At 37.1% G+C, this 16,775-nt stretch overlaps 1 pseudogene; it reads left to right on the forward strand.

Moving 5' to 3' along the window:
- Nucleotides 1-6,486: 6,486 nt before the first annotated feature.
- LOC103550452 (large ribosomal subunit protein uL13m pseudogene) overlaps nt 6,487-16,775 on the forward strand; it is a 29,837-nt pseudogene continuing 19,548 nt past the window's right edge.

Genomic DNA, 16,775 nt, shown 5'->3' on the forward strand with positions numbered 1-16,775 from the left:
GCAATAATTCAGGCTATCACAATGCCTCCCATTATGCAAAACTTGTTCTAGGAAAGAAATTGAAAACTCCAAACTTCTGTGTTAGTTACCCCTTGCAAAATTCTCTTATTATTTCTAGGAATTTTCTTTTCTCTCTTCCACAGAGTTTTCAGAATTCCTAGTCATGTCATCTATAAATAATTACAGCTTACCATGTTCTCTCCAATCTTCATGTCTTTTATTTATTTTTCTTGTTGTATTACCTGGGTTAGAATATTCTAGTTCAGTGCTGAATGGAAGCAATAAGATCAGGCATCCTTGCCTTCACATTTCACCATTAAATGTGATTTGGCCGTAGATTTTCTTTTATACATTTTATCATATTCAAGAAGTTTTCCACTATTTCAAGTTTGTGGAGAGCTTTTATCATGAATGGGTGTTAAATTTTGTCAAATGCTCTTTCTGCAACTTTTGAAATGATGATTTATTTTTCTTTTCAGTTCTCCTGAGATGATAAAGTATATTGGTTGATTTTCTTACAGCTTTATTGAGGTGTAATTGACATACAATAAACTTGACATATTTGAAGTGCACAATTTGATAAGTTATGGCATTGGTATACATTGTGAAATCATCATTGTGATCAAAATACTGAACATTTCTATTGCTTCGAAAAATTTCTTGGTGGCCATTGTAATTCTTCCTTCTTGTTTTGCCTTTTCCCTCACCCTGTCCCCAGGCAACCACTGACAATGGTTACCACTAGTTTTCACTTCCTAGAAATTTATACAAATGGAAGCATATGGTAAGACTATTTTTTTGTCTGACACTTTTCACTCAACATACTTATTCTGAGATTCCTCAATGTATAACATATAACAATTCATTGTTATGGAACATGATTTTGGCATTGAATCTAACCAATCTTTGCTAGGTCAAATATGTTTTCTCCTTTGTATTATACTAGATGTTTTATAGGTTTAGATTTTACATTTATATATATCATCAATTTTGAGTTATGGTGGACATTTGTGATTATATTAGGCCTACCTTGATAATCCAAAATAATCTCCCCATCTCAAAATCCTTAATGTAATCACATCTGCAAACTCCCCTTTTCTCTGTAAGGTAAAATATTCACAGGTTCTGGGGATTAGGACACGGGCATATTTTCAGAGTGGGGGGTGGTTATTATTCTGCCTACCACAGATGGATTCTCGTAAACAATTATCCTTGGGTTTTTCATGTGATACAAGTGACCTCCATGTTGCTCTAAAATGGCCTCATATGGTGGACAGCCTGGGGATGAGGCGAGAAAGACTAAAGATGTAAAGCTCTACTACCCAAAGCTCAGTCAATTTGTAGTGGAGACAGCTCCAGCCTTGGAGTAACCAGGATTTGGATGTGAATCCCCAGTTTCTCCATTATTCACTCTGTGACGTTGGACAGGCTAATTTACCCTCTATCTTCAAGTTTTTCACTTAAAAATACCTAGCTTATCTAATAGGGTTAATTTGAGGACTAAAGAGACAAGGTAAGTTAAAATGTCTAGACAGCACCTGGCACATAAAATGTATAATAATTTACATTTCTCCCAGAAAACTTTGCTTCCATTAGGCTGTATTTTTCTGAACAAAAACAATGCTTTATTTATTCCTGATGCTTATGTTATTGGTTTATGTGCACTGAAAACATTCATCTTCATATTACTATCACGGCTGAGAGCACATTAGTAGAGAAGTTAAGAGTTGTAGAGTTCTAAATCTTGCTGTCAGTATGCGCTAGCTGTGTGAGATCAGCTCATTTGTTTACACCTCGGGTTCTTATCTCCTGAATGAGGGGAGTAACAGGACCTCCCTACCTCAGTGTTGCTGTGAGGATAATGGAGGCATATGTAAACTGCTCATCACAGGACTGAGCCCGTGGGCATCCCTTGGCTGTCTTGGGTAGGCTTTGAGGCGCAGTAATTAATTTGGCCCCTAGAGGGAGCTCCGTGTGAGTGAGAATCCTGTGAAGCAGGCAGCAATGTGGTGCTTCTTTCCTTGGATTCTGTTTTTAGCAAAACTGATTAAGCGGTGATTTAAATCGCACAGATTCACAACCATGTGACATTATACACGAATTTTTAAAATTTTGAAGCAGAACATTAATTTAGGTTCATTCTAGGTTAACAATAATTTGAACTATTTCACAAAATGCTCTTAATGTCCTTGGCAAGATCAGAGCATTTAAATAATCTCACATACCAGAGCATCATTCAGTGGCTGACCAAGATTGTAAATCCCCTAATTCATAAAATATATTTTTGGCATATATTATATATATATATATATATATATATATATATATGTAATGATTACACTAAAATAGGCAAGGCAGCAATCATTTTGAATCTTTCAAACCATAACCTTTCAAAGAAATTAATTCTTCCTGTGACAAAGATTGCTAAGGCAATAAACTATAAATGGCTTTCACGGAAGCAAATCCAAATAGAAGAGTTACAATTAACATCAACACTCCAGATAACCCAGAGCAGCCCTAAACTTATTTTCAGCTTATTGAAAAAATGAAAATATGAAACAAGAAAGATGTCACACTCAACGCTAGAACCAGAATGCAATATTAATAAGTTTAAAAGAAGATGCATTAAAGGAGAGATTAATGTGAAGCTTACTCCTCATGTGGCAAGAAATAAGATAATGTAGTTTAAAAACGTTTCTCCTAAGAAATTATTAAATTCAATTTTTGAAGCAACTAAATAGGAACCATCTTAAAGTGAAGGAAGGAATTTCCTGTTTTAGACACTGTGAAACTATTTCACTGTGAACTTACTTTTGCAACAATACAGCTGATTTTCTTTAGCGTGGTGAAGCAGGTCTGAGCCAGAGCCCCACAGTAGGACTAGCTGTTTCCCTAACACACTTTGCACTTTCAAAGTCTCCATGATTTGCTTTGTGATTCCTTCCAGGGAAGGTTCCATTCTTTCTACCCTTGTTTGCTGCTCTTTGAGTAGAGCTCAAATATCTCATTTTCTCAATAATCCTCCCTAAACAAGCTTTCCACCCCTCTCTACTGCATGCAGATGTTTATTTCCTCATCATGTTTCCCAAAACACATGTTCTAGTCCAGTTATTGGTTTACAGTCTTGTCTCCATGCCTGAATTCTGAACTTTGTGTGAGCAGAGACTCTGCCTTATTTACTTCAGTATCTTCAGAACCTTCCAGGGTTCCCAGGACATATTATGAAGTGAAGTTGGACTTTTGTAGGGTTAGGTACACACAGTGCTATGTATTCCTGGGCAACTTTAAGTCTGTGAGATGAGAGCAGTAGTGATAATGATGGTGATTTAAGTACTTCGGGAGCCTGATATACAAAATTAAGAGACCATTATATCCTTTCCTTTCTTTCCAGAAACAAAAAACTTACTCATTATTATGTTCATTACAAGAAAATCCAATTTCTTTTCAAAATGAGTGCTTAATGTTTTAGACAAAAGCAGAACAAGATAAAATTACTTACACTTACTCAAGCCTCTCATTAGGTGTACTCAGGGAAATCTTAAGTACAGAGAAAATAGATCTTCATGATGTATTTGGAGGTGTGCTGGGCAAACTCCAGTTCCTACAACTTCCTCTTACCCCTCCCATTTGCTATCTGGTCTCCCCACAGAAGCCAGAGCAATTTCTTTTTCGAAGAGAAGAAATCAGACCATATCATTTACCTGCTTAAGACTCTCTGATGGCTTCCCAATCCACTAAGAATAAAACTCAGACTCTTTTCTTTGGCCTCCAGGTCCCACTGGGTCTGGCCTCTACTGACCACTCTCGTCATTTCTCACTGTGTTTTGTTTTATTCACAAGCTACAGTCTCATTCCTTTCTTCTCTTACTTGAAGGCACCCAGTTTAGTCCCACTTTCAGCCTTTGAAGAACCCTCTTCTCTCCTGGAGAGCTTTTCCCTCACCTCTTTTAAGAGACTTGCTATCTTGTTTGGATCCAGATTAAAGACACTTCCTAAGCCATCCCTGAGCGCCTAATCTAAATGGATTCTCAGATCTTCTAAGGATGTCATCTTTTTTATCTTTATTTGTAGCATTTAGCACCACTTAGCTATTTGTTTATTTTTCTATCCCTCTCCACTAGCTGGGACAATCCTTAAAAACAGAAACTTTGTTCGTTTCTCTTTCCCAGACTCCCCAAAAGGCAAATAGGGGCTCAAAAGCATTTCTTAAACAAAAGAATGTTCTACAAGGAATCAATTTCCCACAGCAACAATTCCTCAGTCCTCTTCATGTTTCCCCCTGGTATTCTTTTAAAATATTTCCCAAGGGAGTTGGAATTAAGAACACATTCAGCTAAGTTATCTTCAATGTTTAGAAAATTAGTAGATTAATTGAAAGGATCAGCATCTTGAGAAGCAAATGTTGAAAACACTCCTGATTTTGAGATATCCGAAGACAGGTGTGTCCATTCGGCTAGAACCGAGCAGACATGGACTATAGCAACTCTTCTAAGGAGTCTAGCTAACAATGAGACCAAAGAAAAGGTGAGAGAGAAGTTGGGCCAGGAGAAGTTTTTTCTTTTTTCTTTAAAATGGAAGAAGTAATTACATGTCTTTAAAAATGATGTAGTGGCAAAGATCATATTAATTAGTCGGAACATGTGTTATTGTAGAAATTTGAGAATTATTTTTTCATATTTAAGGTGCTATAAATTACCCAGAGGTAATATAGCATCTCCAAGAGGAGATGCTAATATGTAATTAGTGTCATAATCAGAGTGAAGTTGTTAGATATTTATGAAGGGAGGGATCAGAAAAGGATTTTGGTACAGTGTCTGATAACAAGCGAAAAATGCACTGGGTAAGTTTGGAGTATAATACATAATACGCTACTGTATTTATCCTGGATGTAGTGGGCCGTTTTAATTGGGCCTGGTTCATGGGGCTCCAACAGTGAGAGCCTGGGAAAAATCCCTTCGCTGCCTAGGTTTCTTCATTTTTAATATGACAAGAATATGTTATCATTTCTAAGAGTCTCTAACAGGCCTGAAAACTCTATAACTAATTGGAGCATTGCAGGTTTCAGAAGTAAAATGCACTGAAAGCAGGAGGAAAGTGCACAAAAGAGACAAGTGAAGGTAAAATTCATCTACTTCGCATCTCTGACTGGATGGCCTTATGTGCCACTCGGAAAGTGCATTACTTCTTTCTAAGTAGAGTAAATCAGTTAACAAATAGCACCGACAGGGCATGCCTAGCAATTTAAGATTGCAAAACGTTTCCTGGTGGAATACATTTTATAGATAGAAGGCACCTGAAAAATTATGTGATGTAGCTTTTTTTAAAAACTGTGGAATCCAAGTATTGTGAGATGTTAGTAGGTATTATGTAACAAATGAGTTCTGTGGCCAAATAAGTGTGGAAAACATTGCACACTATATTTGGTTGGGAGATTCTCAGATCTCATCAGTATATTAAAGGCCTTGAGAAATTCTTCAGTAAACAAACCCAATTAACTTTGAATATATATTTTATTCATTCAAGAAATATTTATTATGTACCTACTATGTGCAAAGCTCTGTCAGAGGTACTTGGGATAGATCAGTGCCAAAATAGACCAAGAATCTTGTCCTCATGAGGCTTGCATGTTGGAAGCTTGAGGTGAGGAATAAACAATAAACATAAGGATAAGTAATTTATAAAATATGATAGAAATGATAAATGCTATAAAAAATTAGAGGCATGTAAGGGGAATTAAGAGAGTTCGTGCAGGGATGGGAACAGACTTCATTCAGTATCTCATGTGGTGGTCAAGAAAGCCCTCATTGAGAAGATGACATTTGAACAAAGACTTGACAGAGGTAAGGGAATTATACAAGTAGATACTTGGGAGAATAGCATTTCAGTCAGAGAGAACAACCAAGGCTAAGGCAAGAGCAGGTCTGATGTTCAAACAAAAGTGAGGGGGCCATTGTGACTGAAGAAAAATGATCAAAAGGGACAGTCACAGGTGAAGAGATGAGAGAGGATAGCTCCTGGAGTTTTTTGCAGGCCATTGAAGGCTTTCGGCTTTTTCTCTAAGTGAAATGGGTAGCTACTGAAAGGTTTTGACCATAGAAATAACTTGAACATATGTAAGCTGTAAAAAGATCATTTTGGCTGCTGTGTTGAGAATAGACTATAGAGTTGCAAGGACAGAAACAAGGAAACTCATTAGGGGTCCATTGCAGTAATCCACGTGAGGGATCATTGTGATCTTGACTAGGAGGATAGCAGTCAAGACGGTGCAAGTGGTGCAACTTTTTTGCATGTAGAACCAAAAGAATTAGCAGATTACATGGGGAGTATGAAAGAGAGAGAGAAGTGTCAAAGATATCTTCCAGGATTTCAGCCTGAGGAACTCAAAGGATGGAGTTCTCATCAACTGAGTTGTGAAGGCTGTATGTAAAGCTAGTTTTTCAGGGAAAGATCAGGAATTTGGTTTTGGGTTTGTGATCTTTCATAGACATGGAACCTGGAGATGCTGGGAAGGCAGTCAGATGTATCAGTCAGAAGTTCAGGAGGGAGAGCTTAACTGGAGATACAAATCTGGAAGCAATCAACATGTCAATTATATTTGAAGACATGAAACTTGAAGAGGTCATCAAGATTGTGTCAGTAAAAAACAGAAATGAGTGGAAGAGTAAACCTTGGAGCCTCCAATATCAAGAGGCTGGGGAGAAGGGGACAAACCAGCAGAGGAGACTGAGAAGCAGCCAAGGAGATAGCTAAACCAGGAGAATATGGTGTCCTGGTGGACAAACGATGACACTCGCTCAAGCAGGTCACAGTGGCAATTGCGTCAAATGCTTCTAACAGGCCAAGTAACATAAGGATTGAGAATTAAACGTTGGATTTAGCAATGTGGAATCATCGGTGACCTTGACAAGTGTAATTTTGGAAGAATGATGGAGTCAAAACCCTTATGAAGTGGGTTTAGGAAAAAACTGGAAGAGGGCTAATTGGACATAAGTATAGCAATTCTTCCAAGGAGTTTTGTTGCAAATGGCATCAAAGAGAAGGTAGGAGGGAAGTAGGGCCAAGGGAAGTTTTTTTATTTTCCCTTTAAGATGTAAGAAAGACTCGTATACTTGTATTCTTATGACAATGATCCAGAAGAGTGAGAAACTGATGATGGAGAAGAGGGGGGACTTGCTACACAATTTTCCTATAGGCACAAGTAAGGTTCTGGCTTTAGATGGCAGCACACAGTTCATTTATGGTAACAGGTAGGAAGGCAGAGTTCGTGGGGGCAGATATTGGTAGGTAAGTGGAAGGGGTAGTGGGAGTCTATAAAAGTCCTCTTCTGATCACAGAACCCTTTTCTCTTCCTCCTCAGCCCCAACACAATACTTCTCACATAGCCAGGTGCACCAGTATGCCAGAGAACACTGGGAAACACTGTTTCATTGCCCCTCCTTCACTTTACCATAAACTATATCCAGAGGGATAATATGGCTAGTCCTAGCTTATGTATATGATTAATGTTAGTAACATTTCCTTTTTTTTTACAGATAAACTACTTGAGCACTAAATAATCTAATCACTTCCAATTCTTCTCCTAAAGTAGTTGGTGTAACCTATATTGATATCATCATTCACAGACCATTTCTCAGTACCTGATACATATAGACTCTCAATAAGTATTTGCTGAACAAATGAATTCATTAAGAACTCACGTGCTTTTCCAAACAAAGAGGAGGCCAAAATATGGCAATTCACTTATTTCACTCATTACAGTAAGAGCAATTAAACTTTTTAAGTTCCAAATTATTTAGAAATGGGAGAATTATACAGTCACTGCATCATTGTGTTAATTTTCTATTGCTGCTGTAACAATTTGCTAAAACTTTAGCAACTTAAAACAAAACCTATTTATTATGTCATAGTTTTTTGTGTCAGAAGTCTGACACCAGGGCCCAGCCCGGTGGCGCAGAGGTTAAGTTTGCATGTTCCGCTTCAGCAGCCTGGGGTTTACTGGTTCAGATCCTGAGTGCAGACCTACACACCACTTGTCAAGCCATGCTGTGGCAGGCATCCCACATATAAAGTAGAGGAAGATGGGCACAGATGTTAGCTCAGGGCCAGTCTTCCTCAGCAAAAAGAGGAGGAATGGCAGCAGACGTTAGCTTAAGGCTAATCTTCCAAAAAAAAAAAACAAGAAAAGAAGTCTGACACATATCTTACTGGGCTAAAATCAAGTTGTCTACATGGCTGCCTTCCTAACTGAAGGCTCTGTGGAAGAAACCACTTCCAAACTCATTCAGGTCACTGGCTTAATTCGGTTCCTTGGGTTCATAAAACTGAGGTTCCTGTTTCTTTGCAGGTGTCAGACAGGGGCTGGTTTTTGCTCCCAGAGCTGCCCAGGTGCCTTCGCTATGCTTTGCATGTGGCCTTCTCCAGCAATGGTGAGTTGAGTCTTTCTAACACTTTGAATGTCTCTGACTTCAGCCAAATTAAGTTCTTTGCTTTTAACGGTTCATGTGACTAGATTCAGCCAAAGTGGATAATAACTTATAATCTCCCTGTAACTTCAGTCACTTCTGCAAAGCCCCTTTGCCATGTGATTTATTCACAAATTCCAGGGATTAGGGCATGGACGTCTTTCAGGGGGAGCATTCTGCCTACCAAAATCTTTTGTCTAAAAGATTTAAGGTATTTTCCAAAAGATATTCCTATGAAATTATGCTTTGTCATGAGATGAGATTACAGATATTATCCCACTTAAAGAATCAAAAAGAGGCAAAAAATTTAATTAATTTCCTAAATATCATTCTTATCCTCTTCCTTTTCACTTCCACTTTATTCCATTCAATTCCAAAAACTTTGGTCAAATAACTTCTGTGTGCCAGTTGCAGTGGATATAAAGATGGAAGACATTTTCTTAGCTCTTAAGGAACTCACAGCTTACTTGGGGGAATCTCACAAACACAGTTTGCAGCAAAAGAGTGTAGTAAATGAACATTATTGGACAAAGAAATTGAGTTAGAACTGCTTAAAGTTACCTTATACCCCTTAAAGCCCCCTAATGCCATATAGAACCACAGGAATACTTCCAAAGCATCTAGATTTTCAAGGAGCCCCAGCAGTCTCTAAAAAATGTTTCTCTCCTTCACCTGTATCTTCAACTGCCTGAACAAAAATCTTTTGGGGCATTGCCTTCTGACTAAAAAAGAAAACATTTCAGGTTTGGCATGAGCCTGCTAGTCTTTCTAAAACTTAACTTTACAAAGTCAAATAAACGCCGTAAAAATCAAGGCTCCCAGTCATGATCAATAGAGTGGGGGCGGGGAGTCAAGCTGGCAGGCTGGGCTGGGGCCTGCGTATATGTCTGAATCCCCCTGGGATGCTCTTTGACCCTTTGGCAATCGCTCTTGCTGTGCATTGTAGTAGACTGCTGAAGCACTCATTGGCAAGGCTCTGAAGATTTAAACGGTAGCAATTTGTTATATAGACCCTGGCGTTGTCCTTCACAGACCAAAAAATGACTCAGTCTTTTATTAACACAATCAAGACAACTGGCTCCCCGATTGTCTTGCTTTTTGTTCCACTTTTGGATACCAATATTTCAAAGAAAATGTGGTTTCCCCAGCTCAGATAAAGTTCTTTTATACTGTGCATTGAATAATTCATTCATGTGTTCATTTATTCCTTCCTTTCGTTGTGCACCTCCAGAATGTCAAACTGGGTAAGCTTTAGCTTTAAGTGTATGCAGACTTCCTCAATTTTTTTATGGAATAAAAAACTTAGTTAGCTTTAGCACATACAGTTAACTTAACCATCAGTCTGTAGGGATAAAAGGAAAGCAGGTGTACCATTCGTATTTTTGAGCATCCAGTGAGGCCCTGATCGGTCCAAACAGACATCAGTCAGAGGTCTTGGGCAGCATCCTGGAGACATCTTGCTATACCTGGTATGGCATTAACTTTTTAGTTTTTGGAAACTGGGTAGATTGAGAGGGTCTTAGGTATCAGAGGAAAGGTCATATTACCAATTGGCAGGAAAATATTTAGATATTTATACAATTAGTATGGCCATACTAGTCATGAGAGCTAAATACCCATCCTGAGGGAGAGGGTGTTTGTGAATTAACAGTTGAGTTTCCTATGGGCAAATCTTTGCATAGTTTATTTGTTTTGTCCCATTCACTTCTTTAAAACTCATCTTAGAGAAATTTTTCCCAAATCTCCCTCTTTTTTAGAGTCACCCGGTGAACTTTATCTGTTTATTTATTTATTTATTTTGGTGGGGGAGATTGGCCCTGAGCTAACATCTCTTACCAATCTTCCACTTTTTTGCTTGAGGAAGAGTGGCCCTGAACTAATATCTGTGCCCATCTTTCTCTATTTTGTATTTGGGTCACTGCCTTGGCATGGCTTGATGAGTGGCATAGGTCTATGCTGGGGGTCCGAACCCACGAATTCAGAGCCATGGGAGGGGAGCCCCCTGGACCTAACCACTAGGCAATAGGGCTGGCCCCAAGCTTTATTTTTAATTTTAATTGTTTTTAAAAATTATTTAAAATAATATGTGCACATGGTGAAAAAAAAATCAAACTGTATAGAGAGCTAGAACATGAGAAGTAAATCTCTTGTCCTATGCGTCTGCGTGTAGAATCGCACCCCAGAAGAATTCACTTTTCACTGTTTCACTATTCAGTCCTTCAGTGGTTGCCTCCATAGCTAAACACAATAGTTTTATTTCTATGATTCTTAATAATTTTAAATAACCTTCATTTAATTTGGAGACCTTTTAAAAACACATAGACCACCAGGACCCGCCTTCCTAGAGTTTGATTCAGTAGTCTATGTTGGGCTTGGGAATCTGAAATTTTGAAAAGTTCTGATATGATCCATTTGTTCAGCCAGAGTTGAAACTAATTTATCAGAGAAAGTAGGGGATGGATAATAATATAACCATGTGTTATTATAAAGATCTTTGCTCAACCAGCACGGCCATGCTTGATGGAATTTTAGAACCTGCAAATTTCTATTCACTCAGAAAACATCTTACCTTGCTTTTCTCATCTTTTTCTATTTTCACATTTTTTTCATTCCTTTTCTAAATCTGTTTGCCTTACTATAAGCCTCATTTTTGTGTCCTAGAGCAGATCTGTTAACCCTAGATTCCCTGCTTTTCTATCCAGATGTAGGGAGTTGAATAAATTTCTGTGTTACATCATTGTCCAAAGAAAATGGACCTGATGAAAGATCATTAGAGTGGTAGACAGCAGAGTTCTCAAAAAAGATGTTCAGAATTTTCTGGGAAATTCTCCTGATCAATTAATAGGATACATGTTCTCAATAGCTGGAAACTCAGCATATTGATTTAACATAGCAACTTATATTTAGCAAAAATTACTCATCGTACTCAGGAGCATAAAATCTCTATGCTCATTTCTGCCTGCCAAAGCATTTAATGCCGCTCCAGTTGTTTATAATAAGGTTGGTGCTGAGTTTTCAAATAAAAATTTCTTCTACAGGATGCACTCAATCACTGGGAGTATTAGGTGATAGAGAGTACAAATACACACTCAAAATAGGGCATGGCATCTGTTAGGTTCTGCTTGCTAATAATTTTCTGTTCTTATGCTAAGCCTCTGAGTATTACCAATATACTTAACACAGGGAGCCAGCCTTGTGCTCTGGGTGAATGGAGCAACCAGGTTAGTTTGGTGTGTCATATAAAAACTGTTCTTAGTTGTATCATGTCTCAATATTTTGAAGTGTTGTTTTGTAGAAGATTTTAAGTTTAATCATTATTTCCTGCAGAAGGAATTGCTCTTCTCAATTTTTACAAAAATATCTATAGATATTCTGAGAATCTACACCAACCAAAACCAGAAGAAGGAAAGTATAAGGGAAAAAAACAATTTTTTTTTTATCCTAAATCAACTTGTTTCAGAATTTACCAGCAGATTTTTCTGATCCCCAGGATGTAGAGGCATAGACTTAGAATTTGATACTTTCCTCCCAGCTGCCTTAACTCCCATTCCTAACTCCTGTACATAGCGCTTCTAAGCTCCACCAGTTTTTCCTCTCAAATATGTTAGACAATGAATAATTAGAAGTTAAAACATTTTTAAATATCATTTACAATAGTGTTGAAACCATTACTACTAATGTATTAATTTAACAAAAGTTGCACAAAATATTGCTTTACTGAAAACTACAAAACAGCGCTGAGAGAAAAGGTAAAAGACCTAAGCAGGAGAAAGAAATACTATATTTATTGATTGGAAGACTCAATATTCCATTCTCCCCCCAATTTTATATATATATATGTGTGTGTGTATTCAATATAATCACAAATTATCTAAATTCCCTGTGGGCTTTTAAAGAATATAGACAAACTGATTTTAAAATGTATTTGGAAATGCAAAGAACTTAGAACGTCCAAAATATCTTTTAACAAAATTAGACATACCTGACTTCAAGATATGTTTTAAACCTACAGTAGTAAAGACAGTGTGGTATGAGTAAAATAACCGACAAATTAAAATATAGAATCTAGAAATAGACTTGCACATGTATGATCAAATAATTTTCAACAAAAGCATCAAAGCAATTCAATGAGAAGAGGAAAATCTTTTCACAAATGGTGCAAGAAAAACTGAATATCCAAATTAGAAAACACTTCAATTACTACCTCAATCCGTACTCAAAAATTAATTTGAAATGCATCATAGATTTATAAGTAAACGTTAAAATTATAAAACTTGTAGAGTAAAAGACAGTAAAATATTTTCATGAACATGGAGTAGGCTAAGATTTTGAGAAAGGATAAAGAAACCATACATTGGATTTAATTGTAATCACAAACTTTTGTTCATCAAAAGACACTGTTAAGAAAATAAACAGATTAGGGGAAAATATTTATAACAAGTACATTTGACAAAGGGCTTATAGTCAAAGTATATAAAGAATTCATATAATTCAGTAATAATAAGGCATATCATTGCATAAAAATTGGACAAAATATTTGAGCAAACACTTCACAAAAAATGCGAACGACTAATAAGCACATTAAAAACTGCCCAACATCAGTAATCCTCAGGGAAACGCAAATTAAAACACATTGACAAAAGATTGACAATACCTCAGCGTTTAGAGGATATGGAGCATCTGGAATTCTCTTACAGGTTGGTGGGGGTACAAAATGGTACAACTACTTTGGAAAATAGTTTGGCGATTTCTTAAAAAGTTAAACATATATGTACTCTATGACTCAGCTACACTCCTTGTTATTTACCTAAGAGAACTGGAAACATCCATCCACAGACTTGTTCTTGAATGTTTAGAACTACTATATTCGTAATAGCCCCAAATTGGAAACAACCCAGGCATGTATCAACAGGAGAACAATGATTACATAAACCAGATATATTCATACAATGGAACAACAATAAAAAGAAATGAACTACTGATACATACAACAACATGGCTAAATATCGAAAAACTCCACTTAAGATTTGTGCATTTCATTGAATGTAAAGTAGAACTTAATGAAAAATTTTGAAAATGCCTTCCAGATTTATCCATTGTGGCTTATTGACTTAATAACCAGGGAGTTTTTTAAATGCAGGACTGTGTTTTATTTATGTTGATATCCCAGTGAATGGCCCAGTGCACGGCACATTTTGTGCCTTAACAGAGTCCAGGCACGAGCCAGTTGCTGAAAAAAAAGATCTAGCTTTGCCATTCCACAGATATCAAGCATTATCTAGTCTGTTCATTCCAGAACTTCAAGCTACTTCAAAACCAGTGAATCTCTTCATTCTTCTCCTCCGTGTCATCCTTTGGCACCATTCAAAATACGAGTTACTTCAAGTATTTGTCTCATTTATCATCATCTCTGTTAAGTTCAATGTTTCCTCCCCTTTCCCCTACTCCAACTCATCTTTCTATTATTTTCCTCTGTGCTAAATTCTTTATAGCCTTTGGAACTTTTTTTGTTCCAAAAAAGAAGCAAGGAGAGAAAAAAGCTAAGGAAAGAAGAGAGAAAATCCTCCTGAAGGAGCCTGAATTTTTCACCAAATGCTCTAGGTTCATCCTTGCATTAATTGAAGCAGGGGACATTTGAGACCTTGAAGCTCTCTCAAGTGGAGGGTGTTTATTATCCCACTCTCACACCTGTGTAAGTTACCATGCATTCTTATTACTTCTGATTGACATCGAAACTATATGTTTTTTAAAAAGTTTTAACAAAGACAAACAACAAACACCATCTCTTTGTAGCTCAATGACATATAGTTCACTGCCACCCTTTCTGCTTATCACTGACGTCTGTTGAAATCCTAGTGACTCTCCTACATTCACTAAGGATTCTGGCATCTGACTCACTCTGTCTCTTTTAATCCCATATCATCCTATGTCAATGTCTATGTAGATGTCTCATTCCATATCTTAGTTTTCAAGTTCCTTGACCTTCATTTCCATCCCAGTTTAGCAGCCCACTTCCATGTCTTCATCATGGTCCCATTTATTGCCTACTTCTTTTTTATTAACAGTTTTATTGAGATATAATTCACATACCACAAAATTTACCCATTTAAAGTGTACAATTTATTTTTGGTTTATTCACAGGCAAGCGCAACCATCACAACAAGTCAATTTTAGAATATTTTCATCACCTTAAGAAGCAAACTTGTATGCTTTAGCTATCATGCTTCTGTACCCCCATTCCCCAACCCCTCAGCCATGAGCAATCACTAATCTACTTTCTGTCTATATAGATTTTCCTATTCTGAACTTTCCTGTGAGTGGAATCATGTAGTATTGAGACTGGCTTCTTTTTCTTTAAGCATAATGTTTTCAAGGTTTATACATGCTGTAGCGTGTATCAGTACTTCATTCCTTTTTATGGCCAAATAATATTCCATTTTATAGATATACCACATTTTGTTTATCCATTTGTCCATTGGTGGACATTTGCATTGTTTCCACCTTTTGGCTAATGTGAATAACGTTGCTATAAATATTCATGTACAAGTTTCTGTATGGACATATATTTTCATTTCTCTTGGGTATCTTCCTAGGAGTGGAATTGCTGGGTCATATGGTATCTTTATGTATTGCCTACCTCTTAATATCCAATGTGTCACTCTCTGACCACAAATCAGGCTTTGTCATTTTTCTGTTCTCTGCACACCTACTCTGCAACTATATAAAGATACAATTTCATTTTTCCCCAAACTATGTGATCTCTTCTAACTTTATTCTCTTACCTATATACCCCAGGGCCTATCACTTGAATCATTCACTTGACACAATTCTCAAATCTCTTGCCTTGTTTTCTTTCTGTTATCGCACAATATGAAGCCCTAGCTTTGAGTTAATCTAAGCATTTTCTGCTCTTAACAACTTCCTAGTTCAGCATCATTAAAAATTCCTAATCTATAACCTCAGCTGGGCTTTTGATGCTGTCTGTCAGTGCTTTCATTTGTCCTAAGTCAACATGCTATTTTGTTTCCCGTAACAGCTACTTCAAACTTTGACATCTTTTCTCAAACACCTATATGATCAACCTGTACTCATCCCTCCAAGCTCTTTCATTCCTTTTCTAGCCCTCTCCCCACATTCACTCTGCTCCACATCAGCCCCCTCCTTGTTTCTAATCACTCAAAGTATGTTCCCTCTTCAGGGTCTTTGCTCTTGCTGTTCGTTATGACTGGGAAACTTGTCTCCTTGTTGTTTGCAGTCTCGCTCCGTAACTTCATTCAGGTCTTTTCTCAAATGTCAACTTATGAGAGAGGCTTGTTTTTCTAACCTAACTAAATTAGTATCATCTTCCAACAACCCTCTTATCATTACTGTCTGTCTATTTCCCTGCTTTATTTTTCTTCTTAGCTCTTATCTCCACCTGACATTTTTTTTTTTATTCATTTATTTGTTGTCTGCTTTCCCCACTAGGATGTAAGTTCCATGAGATTAAGGCATTTGTCTGCTTACGGTCACTCATGTATTTCAGCAGAGGGAAAAACCTGGATATAGGAAGGAGTCAATAAATTTTGTGGAATAAATGAATTTTATAGAAACCTCCTATTATTCCACTTTCTTCCTCTCTCAGAAGATTACTGTCTCCCTCTACTCTCATTATCCATCCAATCTCTTCCATATGTACCTGAACTTTCTTCTTACTGTTCACAGTAGAATAGATGTCCCGCTCCTGTCAAAGAGAACCCTTCCACCTATGTTCTTTATCTCATCTTTGCCTTTTAATCTGGCAAATTCTATAATTTATTCCCTATTTTTCATATATCCTTAACCTCTCCTCTGCTGCCACTGCCTCTTTTCTTGGAGCCAGTAAGCACACTTGAATATGTTCTACTTTTAAACACTAACAAACAAAACCCACCACCAACTAAAATAATCTTCTCTAGAACCCACATTCCCCTTTTATGCTACTTTTTTTATATCTATATTTTCATTCACATCCAAGCTCCATGAGAAAGAATTCTATTCATATTATTTCCACTTTCTCGTTGCTCATGTCACTCCTCAACCCACAGTAGCCTGAATTCTTCTCTAATTACTGTACCAAGATTGCTTTTATATTAAGATTGCCCATGATCTTCATAAGGTCAAAATCAATAGACAGTGTGTTTCTCTTTCCTAAGAACTCTTCTGGGGCAGTTGACTTGTTGAGCATATCCATCTTCTTGATACACGCTTTCCTCTGTTATCGTGACACATTTTTCCTGCTCTTTCTGATTGTTTTTTCTCATTCTCTAACACAGGCTCAGCTTCCTCAATTTA

Source organism: Equus przewalskii, chromosome 8 (assembly GCF_037783145.1).
Source record: "Equus przewalskii isolate Varuska chromosome 8, EquPr2, whole genome shotgun sequence".
NCBI classification, from domain to species: Eukaryota; Metazoa; Chordata; class Mammalia; order Perissodactyla; family Equidae; genus Equus; species Equus przewalskii.